Consider the following 11,974-nt stretch of genomic DNA (forward strand, 5'->3'; position numbering starts at 1 on the left):
GTTATAAATAAATGGTGTTTTATCCCACTTTGAATTTTTAACATGGAAGCTTTTGCTGGATTTTAAAATCCTCTATGATTGGCAAAACATGATATTAAAGTCATTATATATAAATATAGAATATATTATCTTGTAGTTAATAGAAACATAGTGACAAATTTGGTACATAGTTATATTTAGAGTTTTTGAGGAATAATAACTTGTATCTTTACATATAACCTGTGATTATTAATTTTCACATCCACTTCACTGGATTTGGAATCACTGAGGAGACACACCTCTGGGTGTGTCTATGAGGGTATTTCCAGAAAAGTTTAGCTGAGGGGGGAAGATCCACTCCAGAGATGGACAACAGGAGCTCATGGGTTACAGGATTGGACTGAGTTAAAGGGAGAATGGGAGCTGAGCCCAGCATGCATCTGTCTGTTCTGATTGTGCACTGTGTGACCAGCTGCTGCAGACTTGTGCCACCATGACCTCCCTGCATGTTGGCCCACACCCTCAAACTGTGAGCCAGGCAAACAAAAACTCTGTTTTCATCAAGTTGCTCTCGTCAGGTGTTTGGGCACAGCAGTAAGAAAAGGAGTGGATGCACCTGGAATGCGTGTTCATAGCCATCGTGGTACGAACATAATTTCTCTGCCAAAGGAACAAAACACAAATATGCTCGTAATTTCAAAGTACTCAGTCATTTCAGATGAAGGCAAATGACCTTAATGCTCTCCAAATACTTCATTGGGACGAACACATTGATAATTAATAATAGATCCAAAAGAATGGATTCTTTTATTTTCTATTTCAAATATAAGTTGCCAGTTGTCTTTGACACTTACGTTTTTATAATTAGAATCCTTTTAAATTTATGGGTGATTACCTCAAAGTAACTGGTTTTACTTTAAGAAAGACTAATGCCACACAGGAAATTCAATTAACATATTTTATGTATTCTGTTATTCTTTAGGCTTGGGTGTTTTGGGGTGTGTGTGTGTGTGTGTGTCTGTCTGTCTGTCTGTGTGTATGTGTTGTGTGTGTGAGAGTGCATGTGTGTGTGTCTGTGCGTGTGTGTGTGTGTGGGTGCGTGCGTGCGTGTGTGTGTGCGTGCGTGTGTGTGTGTGCGTGTGCGTGTGCGTGTGTGTGTGTGTGTGTGCATGTGTGTGTGTGTGTGCTTGTTTGTTTTAGAGACAAGGTCTTGCTTTTCAGTCCAAGCTGGCCTGGTATTCTCTCTGCAGACTATGTTGGTCTTGAACTTTCAGCAGTCCTCCTGTCTCAGCATCCTGAATGCCGAGCTTACAGCCATGCGCCACCATATGCAGCTCTCTATTTCTCTGTAATTAGTCAGCAGTGTTTGATGTCCTCAAAGAAATGACCTTCCCAAGCAGCAATGAAATCATCTCTTTGCCTCATCCGTGTGCCTTTGTCTAAAGCTGAAGATCTTCAATGTCCGGCACATTTTTTTTTCTCTTTGACAGAATTACTATTTTTAAAATGTTTACCCTGTTACCACAGATGAGCAGTTATTAGGCTTCTACATTTGATTTAATGCTTTACTTAGGGAAACATAGATTTTTCATAGGTCAAGATGTTTGCATTACATAAGGACACCCCTACCAGTCTTTAAATGAACTGAATTTGGACATTTGCTAATATATGGCCCTTTTATACTTACACCAAGAAGTGATTGCTTATACACCTACAGCTTAATTTAGGCAGATTGTCGTTGCTATACAAGTGTTTGCAGTTTTCTTAATACTCTACCAGCCAAATTTTTATTGTGTTGTTTGCATATCAAGTTCTTTCTTTTAATGAATATTTTATTGAATTTTTGTGCATTTCATACATTAAATCTTAATCATATTTAGATCTTCTCCCATCCACAACTTCCATACCCCACCCCCACCCCCCACACCAGCTTTCACACACTGTATATGTTGAATTCTGGTCTAGGAACTAAGGTTACTATAAAGAAAGAAAAGAAAACAAAACAAAAATCGCTATTCTTATGAGATTTCTAGGCTGTTGTATTTTGTCCTTTTTAAAAATATTTTATTTACTGTTTTTATTTTATGCGTATGCATGTATTGCCTGCATGTAGGTAAGTGCACCCATGTCTTGCAATGCCCACATAGGACAGAAGAGGGCATCAGATTCCCTGAAACTGGAGTTATGAACAGTTGTTAGCTGCCATGTGGGCACTGGGATTCGAACCCGGGTCTTCTTCAAGAACAGTCAGTGTTCTTAACCACTGAGTCATCTCTCCAGCCCATGTTGTCCTTTTTTTAGGAAAAAAAAAAGAAAAAAAATAAGAAATCGTTTTTTTCTTTTTCGTCTTTTTGAAACAGGGATTCCCTGAAGCCCCAGCTGGCCTGGAACAAATTATGTAGACCAGGATGGCCTCGAACTCACAGAGATCTGCCTGCCTCTGCCTCCCAAGTGTTGGGACTACAGGCGTGTGCCACCATGCCCCGCTAAGAAATCTTTAATATTATAAAAAGTGTGAGACATAGAGTTTCATTCACTGGAAACAAACTAGGTACCAAAGTGGAGAATTTTAGACTTGGGTGAATGATCTCAGGACTAAAAATCTTCATCTGTGAGTTAAATATCAATAATAAATAAATGATATCGAGTGCTGGAAACATAAAACAATCTAAATACAAAGGACTCCACAGAACTTTATTTACACCACTATTTATTTTTCACTGATGTATGGGGCAGCTATTCTTGAATTACCTTATGTGTATTGCCTGACTGGGAAAAATAAACGTTGTAAATAGTGAAACAAAGTTGTTTTCATAGAAAGTATTTACACATAAGAAAAAGATTTAAAGTGGGAATGAATCATGTGGTAGCAGGTTGTAATCACCGATGCATCATTATGAACTAATTCTGAAAGACAGCTCATGGATGATGATGATAGACGGGCAGTTGACAGATGGTGGATGATCCATGGAAAGATAGGTGACTGATAAATGGTAGACAGATAGATATAGAAATAAACACAGATGTGCTAAGGATGTATTTCTCAGCTCTCTTCATTGGGAGTTTCTAGAAGCAAGGATTATCTAACAGCAATGAACAGACATAATGGCCAAATTTGGTTTCTAAATATCATGCTTTAATAAAGTAAACCGTGATTTTTAAGGAAAGGGATGATTCCAGCACTGGTAAAGAGAAAATTTGGAATAAATTTAGAATAACTTGTGTCAGAAAGCATGGAAATGTTCAAAACCCCACAAGAGCACATAGCAAAGGCCTTGAATCCAACTGGAGAGCTCCTGGCTATCTGAGAACATGAAAGAAATGCCAAAGTAAACGGCATCTAGCAAGTACAACAGGTCATGGTGCCATGCTGTTTTAGAGGTATTCTTGAATTTAATCCTGAGAACACCTCAGACCTTCTAGATGACAGCTGAACAGCTGTTCCTTTCCTAAGTGTTGGAGTTATGAATAACAAAGACACAAATAACTGATGAAGATCAGAGGAAATTAAGAGGCAATGGCAGCTAACTGCAGTGCACAGTCCCGGTTAAGTCTTGGGTTAGATAAAGGGTATTAGTGGAGTATTTGTGAAATCTACAGGCCATTTAAAAGCATTTTCAATTTCTTGCTTTCGGTCATAACTATGGTTATGTAAAAATTTAGTTTGGGGGGAAGTTGAATGAAGGGCATATTGGAATTCTTCATACTGGTTTTGTAAGTATAAAATTATTCCAAAGTAAAATGATTAAAGATAAAAATTAAATTCACATTTTAATTCAAAACATTTTATCACTTGAAATGGAACTTTCCTTTCCAATCTCTATAAGATTTAAAACTTGCAAATCTGTCACTCTATTTTCACACATTGAAATTTTGTGAAACTTTGTAAAATGGAGCTTATTTTGTGAGTGCATGTGATAATCTCTAGAGTAATAGAATCATTAATAATGACTAATTGAGTAACACATTTTTATAACAGGTACAAAACTAACAGACAATTTAATTTGCACATTGTGACTGGAATAGACAAATGCTGTTGTAATTTAGTGCTGATTGCCATTGCTTTTCTTAAGGGGAGATGATGCTAGATTGCACTCTGGACTTCCTGCATTTTAAGCACATACTCTACAACTCCAGCTCCTGAAAAGATACTCTCGGATGGTGGAAGACTGAACAAAGGCATATTCATTTTCTGTACCTGCCAGTTTTTTATTCAGCAAGTCTTGGCGGAGCCTAAAAATTTCCATTTCTAACCTGTTTCCAATAAGTTGACAGGGCTAGTCCTGGAACCTCTTTAGCAAGCTTGAGTATACAAGATGAATTGGAATTATGGAATTAATACACTACGTCTCCACTGTTTCACGTGTATAAGTTTTATACAAAAAGAATATTCTTCCAGCAGGATTTTCATTCAAAAACAAATCAAGAAAACAATTATTGAAAAACTGCAAAGTATTTTCATGGCAGCCTTGAGGCATCTTTTAACAACCCAGTTCTTCATGATCTAAGCATGTCTGATTTAGTGATTTTCTTATTGCTGTGATGGAATATCTGATAGGAAGGAGGAAGGATTTATTTGGATCATGGTTTTGAGGGATGTCTGTCCATCGTGTTCAAGAAGGACCTTGTGGATGCACCTCTCACATCTTGCTGGATCAGGAAGTAGAGATAGGATGGGGAGATATGCTAGGTTCTAACCCTCAGGGATCACTTCCAGTGGCCTATTCCCATAGCTAGATACTATGTTCAAAGGTTTCACAGTCTCCAAACACACCACCAACCAGCAGGGGACCAAGTGTTCAAGCACATGAAAGCAGAGGTGGGAGGCATTTCATACTCAAACCATAACCATGTCATTCAAAGGGAACCAGAAATGACATAAACACAAATGTCATAAAATTTCAAGTTCATCAGTACCAAAGATAAAATTCATGTTAATTATTTCATCTTTTGAAATTTAAAGTATCAATCACCTCTCATTACAATACTATAGCGAGGTAGGCTTTTATACTTTTATTTTCTTTCTTTAGAAACAGTAAAGTGCCCCAGTTAATAGTTACTATGGAAAGATAAATGTGACATTAATGATGTCTGGTTTTAGGGTGGTATGTAAGGTCCTTAGAAATTGTCGTCTCTATATTCACATCAAGAAAAAGATAAACATTGAGAATCAATGACTATTTGGGTTATTCGAGAGCTGAAGTTGGGGGCTGGGAGATAGCTACAGTGCTAAGAAGCTCATCATTTCCTCCTGGTCTTTTTCTTTAAGAATCTTTCTGATTGGGACTGGAGAAATGGCTCAGTGGTTAAAAGATTGCTCTTGCAGAGGACCCGGGTTTGATTCTCAGCACCCACATGGCAGCTAACAACTGTCTATAATGCCAGTTCCAGGGGATCCTAGGCCCTCTTCTGATCTCTGCTGGCACTGCACGACACAGGTGCACCTACTACATGCAGGCAATACACTCATACACATAATAAAAATAATAAGTAAAAATTTAAAAAAAGAATCACTGCTAACTTATCAGGGGGCTCTTATCTAGAGAAAACTGAGATAGAAATGCTGTCATTACTCATGTATAAAATGCTTTAAAATTAAATAAATAAACCAAGAATAAATAAATAAATAATAAAATATTCAAAAAAATCTGAGTTCTCAAGACAAAGATCTAATAAAGGTATCCTAGAAAGTTTGGGAGAGGGTGGGAAAGAAGAACTATCGTGAAATACACCAGAAACACTCTTTAGAACAAACTTGGAACTTTCCAGATCCTTCTCCTAGCTGTGAAGGGTAGTTCCTTTGCTGTTCCATCCTTTAGTCTTTGTGTCTCACCTGAGGTAAGGAAGGAGGACAGCCAGTAGGGTGAGGGCCTTGAAGGAGTAGATTAAGAATGTTGGGGTGGAGAGATGGCTTAGTAAAGATTTACCTTATAAATATGAAGACCTGAGTTCAGGTCCCAAAACACATTAAAACATACTTGTAATCATAGCACGAGAGAGGCGGGCAGAGGCACAGGCAGAGATCCCTGGGGCTCCCTGACCAGTCATCCTAACCTAGTCTAATTGAGGAGCTCCAAGCCAGTGAGAGACCTGTTCAAAAAATAAATAAATAAATAAAAGATGGTCAGTAACTGAGGAAAGGCACCCAGAATTGTCCTTTACTCTTTCTACATGCACTCATGCGTATCCCCCCAAGTACCTGAATACATCTGCACAGACACACACACACACACACACACACACACACACACACACACACACACAGGAAGGGGGCATGTAAAAGAGAAATAGTCAATGTCACTACAAACAATTTGGATTGTCACATCCTCAAAATAGAGGCTGATGAAAATAGTGATATCTAGTTTCAAAATTATACCTGGTCTTTTCACCCACACCTTACCATCATTCTATGCAGGAGAGCACCATATCAGTGATTACTACCGAGAGCTACAGATTTTCTGTGAGGAACGGCACCTAGAGAAGACTAGGAGGTTGTGAAGTCTCCTGCAGTGTAGCTACAGAAAACATTAAACAGCCTGGATGCTTCCCAGAAGGCCTCATACGAATGGCCCATTTTCCCAGGTTCCTTGGACACATTCAGTCTCAAAGCAAAACTGGAAAATCATGCTAAAAGGCAATAAAAATTATGAACAGTCCAAGTAATCCAGACATGACAAAGAGGTTTCAATAAGTTGCCAAATTTAATAGGATCATGATGAGCTTGATAAGAGCCCCACGTAGGAAGTCCACAGGTGAGAAGAATATGGCAGACAGAAGGCTAATGAATAAACAGACAGGAATGCTGGAAATAAAACACGGTGTAAATTGGAGAAGGTGTTTGCAGGTTATCAGTAGACCGAACAGCGCAAGGAAGGAATTAGCCTGAAGACCATCAATGGGCCCCTCATCTGGAATGAAAACCAGGGAAGAAACCAGCACAGAGGAGCGAATGTGTAGCACCAATGTGATTAGAATACCAGGGAGAGAAGAAACATGGAAAAACGCATGGTTCGAGAGAGAGCTGAAGTAACCATGACCAAGATTTTCCAAAACTAATGAGACACAAATAACCCAGGAAGCAAGCGAGCTCTGAAAATGCTGTGGAGGAAACATAAATGAATCAAAAATTCCAACAAAAACCTACACATACCTAATGTAACTGGAGAAAACCCACAGATAAACATAACATCTTGAAAGACCCGGAGGATGAAAACACATCTTATTTGTTCAGGAAGAAGGGTGAAGCTTTTCAGTGCTGAAAGAAGTATTACCAACTTAGAAGTCTTTATCCAACAAAACTCAAATTTGAAAATAGAAAAAACAACTCAAAAAAATCCAAAAAGATCACCACAAGCAGATTTTCCTTAGAGAAAATACTAAATTTATCTTTTCCTTTAAAAAAGAAAAACTTTTTAGGCCAGAAACTAAGGTATGTGCAGGGAAAGAAAGATAAAGGAAGAAAGAATAAAGGTGAAATAATGCATTTTCTTTGTCCTATTCTTGATTATAGAAAATTTTGTTAAACAATAGTGATAACATATTGAGGTGGTATATGCTATGGACACATGCAAGAATGATAAGTCATGAAGGATGGACAGGAAGAATTGGTCATGTTCTGTGTTATGATATGTAGATATTATCACTATGCATTAAGTCATATACTCTTAATTGAAGATACACTTAGATTATCTAAATATGTTCATACATTTAAGGATACATGAATATATAAATACATATTATATACTAGGGTCACCATGTAAAAATTTTGTTTTGTTTTGTGACCAGGTCTCACTATATAGACCTAGTTGGCCTAGACCTCGCTATGGAGACCAGGCTGTATGAGTATATTACCTGCATGTGTGTGAGTGCACCAATATCGTGCAGTGCCCACAGAGTTCAGAAGGGGGCACTGGATTTCCCAGAACTGGAGTTACAGATAGTTGTTAGTTACCATGTGGGTCCTGGGAATTGAACCCGGGTCCTTAGCCAATGCTCTTAGCCACTGATCCATTTCTCCAGCCCCAAATTTCACTAATTTTAAAGATCAAAATGTAAGCAGTGCTTGAGCCAAAGAGGTTTTTACCTAAGTATATGAGAATCTGTATATGTGAATGTGTACATAAATATTATTAAAATATTTTCAACTGAATGAAAATGGAAATGTCTCCTACAAAATTTGCCAAATTTAGCCAAAGCAGAGCTTGCAGAGAAGTTTATGGCATTAACTGCATACATTTAAAAATAAGATTTAAAACTAATAACTTAATCTTCTCCTTTAGGAAACTAAGAAAGAGAGAAAATTAAGCCTAAAGTGAGAAGCAGAAACAACCTGCAGATATTCAGGACAGATAGTAGTTCTGTTGTATCAGATGTCCAACTGGGTTCGATAAGACAAGAAAAAAAGACACATAGATTCAAAAGAAAGAAAGATGCCATCACACCTTGAGGACATAGCATGTGCACATCTATATCTATATCTATCTATATCTATATCTATATCATCTATATCTATATCTATATCTATCTATATCATCTATTCTCCTGCATGCGAACACCAAGCAGAATAAACAACTGAATGTAACAAGGTAGGAGAAAGAATGTTTGAGACACAAAAGTCAGTTGCTTTCCTATATACAGTCTAGCAAAGACAGTGAATAAGCAAGGTACGAGAGCACATTGTAAGTCACAGAAGTCAGGTGGTCTTTGACTGGCTAGCAGAAGCAGAACTTGAAATTTTAAAATACTATTAAAGTATTTGTGAATCTATATAACTATCATCTATCTACAACCTATTATATAATATTTACACAGGAAACAATAATCAGAAAGATATGATTGTAGTAAAGAAAGGACACAAATCAATGGAACAGCAAAGAGACCATAATTACATGAAAATATTATTAGTTTCCTTATGTTTTACATACCTGTATAGTCAACCTCTGCTTGAAAATATCCAATGGAAAATTAGAGAAATGATTCACAAATTTAAACTCTAGGCCTTTCTAAGTAGCATGATGGAATCTTGCCTTGTCCCTTACCTATGTCATCAGACCACTGCCAGCACTAAAAGAGAGAAATAATATTTTATACTTCTTTCAGTACTGAGGTAACAGTGGTTCTGAGGACACACAAGTTTAGGTTATACAGTAAGCTGGACTAGGACTGTGTTGCACAATCTTTTCCTTACAAAGCTATGATGATTTGAGCACTCTGAATATTTCATACTAGTCAGCTGTTTGTCCAAATACATGCATATATGCATTCTATTTATCTCACACTATTTAAAACAAGTTATTCACATGTGTGACTATTAGGGTTAATTGTCAACCTCACAGAATCTAGACTCAACTGGGAAAGTGTTCTCTGGGCGTGCCTGTAAGGAATATCTAGCTCAACAGTAGGCCACTTATCTTGCCTGCTGAGATTATCTTGACTGTGGATACAATGTGACAGTCTGCTTCAAGCTCTGGCTGTCTTGGCTTCTCCGCCATGATGGACTGTACTCTTGAACTGTGAGCCACAATAAAACTTTCTCTCTTAAGTTGCTTTTGCCAGAATATTTTATCACAGCACCAGGAAAAGAAACTTAAGACAACATCTTTCATCTACTAAACCAATTTAAATAAAATAAAGACTTTAATTTTAGGATTAAGACTATGCTGATGCTTGGATTCAAATTGAATGAACAAATTTGTAATAAAATATGGTTTGAGACAGATCTTACTTCATGCCAATTTCAGGACAAGGTGTTAGTGGTAAGAAGTTGAACAAAATAAGAGTCCTTACCTTTAAGGACATTAGTCTGATGGGAAATACAGTTATAAATAACTAATTTTTTTTAAAAACACAGTATTTGATATGTAAGCGTTATATCAGCACAGGGGAAGGGCTGTCCATAGGTCTGTTTTCACTTGATGTATTTTATGCTTTAAAATATGTCTTTTTAATAGTAGAATATTTATATTCAAGTTTATGAGAGAAACTGGCCTGTAGGAGCTCTCTCTTTAGATGTGTATTTCTGGTTGTGGTATTCAGGTTTTGATGTTCTCACAGACTGAGCAAAGAAGTTTCTGCTCTATTTACATTTTCTACAAAAGATGGTGATGAACTGGGACTATTATTTCTTAAACATCATATACCAGTAGAATTCATAAATGAAACCATCTGTGCCTGATCTTTCTCTTTTGGAAATCTGTTTGTTCAACTCCTCTAATATGTATGGTTCTATATAGAATTAGCTATTTTTGTTACGTAAGTTTTGTTTTGTTTGTTTTCGACAGAGTGTTCCTCTGTAACCCAGGCTGGTCTGGAGCTCACAGCACAACTCCTGCTTTAGCCTTCTCAATACTGAGATTACAGGTGTGAGCTACCATGCCTGGCTGAGTTTTGATGCTTTTTATCTTTCAAGAAGTTGTTCCAGTGCAGCTCATCAACTACGTGAGCACAGAATTTTAAAAATATTGAGTCTATAATTCATACAGTGGGGGCTAGAGAGATGGTTCAGCAGTTAAAAGTACTGGGTGCTCTTCCAGAAGAACTGGGTGTGGTTCCTAACACCCACTTGACCCCTAACAACCATCCTAACTCCGGTTACAGGTGATCCAACACCCTCCTCTGACTTCTGCGGGCACTGAATGACATGGGTGCACTTACATACATACATGTAAGCAATACAATTATACGCAAAAAATAAATTAAATAATTTCATACAATGTAATTTCTCCATATTCAGACCTTTTGTGTCTATTTTTCTTTCATGTATTTAGCATAGGTAATAATGTTCTCTGGGTTGTTTCTGAACTTAGTAATTTGTGTTTTCCCTTTTTTTAACCTTGATTTATTTATTTATTTATTTTTTTGCTTATTTTGAGGCAGGATCTCACTATTAAGATTGGAACTTGCTTGGTAGAACATCCTGGGCTAGCCTCCATTTCCCAGTGATCCCCCTGCCTCCACTCCATGAATGCTGGGATTAAAGGCCTTTGCTGCCACACCCAGAATGATTAATTTGAGACTTTTTTCTTAGTCCAATTGAAATTTCAAAGAATCTGAGTTTGATGTCATCTACTTTTCTCCTCTCTTTTTGTATCTACAATTTTATTGACCAAGATTTTCCAAAACTAATGAGATGCAAATAACCCAGGAAGCAAGAGAGCTCTGAAAATACTACGGAGGACACATAAAATGAATCAAAAATTCCAAACCCAAACCTACACATACCTAATATAATTGGAGGAAAACCACAAAGAAAAAGAACATCTTGAAAGACCTAGAGAATGAAAACACGTCTTATTTGTTCAGGAAGAAGGGCAAGGTTTTCAGTGTGGAAAGGAAAACAAAAACCAAAACAAAGCAAAACAAAAACTACCAATTGAGAAGTCTACTGTAATTTTGAGTATTTGTATTTTTGTTACTGCTTTGGGATTAATTTGTACTTTTTTCCTTGATTTCCTAAGGTAGATGCTTACATTACTGCTTTTATATATTTGTTAATTACAGACATTTATTTTCCTTTGTTTAGTTTTATTGAGACAGAAACTCACTATGTATCTCTAGCTGGCTTGGAACTCCCTGTGGTAGAGCAGCCTGGCCTTGGTGTCACAGGGATCCACCTGCTTGTGCCTCCTGAGAGCTGGAATTAAAGGCGTGCACCACTACCAGCAAGCACAGGCATTTTAATACTATAAATACCCTCCTCAGGACTGCTTTTGCTACATCTTACAAATTTTGAGAACATGTATTTTCAGTCAGTTAAAATTTTTTTTTTCTTAAGACTACTTTGAACCAAGTGTTATTTTAAAATGTCTTATTTCATCCTCCAAATTTGTGGACATTTTCAGCTACCTCTGTTACTGATCTCTCTCTCTCTCTCTCTCTCTCTCTCTCTCTCTCTCTCTCTCTCTCTCCCTCCCTGCCTCCCCCTATTACACACACACACACACACACACACATACACACACACACACACACACACACACACACACACACACACACA

This window comes from Nannospalax galili, unplaced genomic scaffold, assembly GCF_000622305.1.
Source record: "Nannospalax galili isolate Female #2095 unplaced genomic scaffold, S.galili_v1.0 scaffold147, whole genome shotgun sequence".
Classification (NCBI taxonomy): domain Eukaryota; kingdom Metazoa; phylum Chordata; class Mammalia; order Rodentia; family Spalacidae; genus Nannospalax; species Nannospalax galili.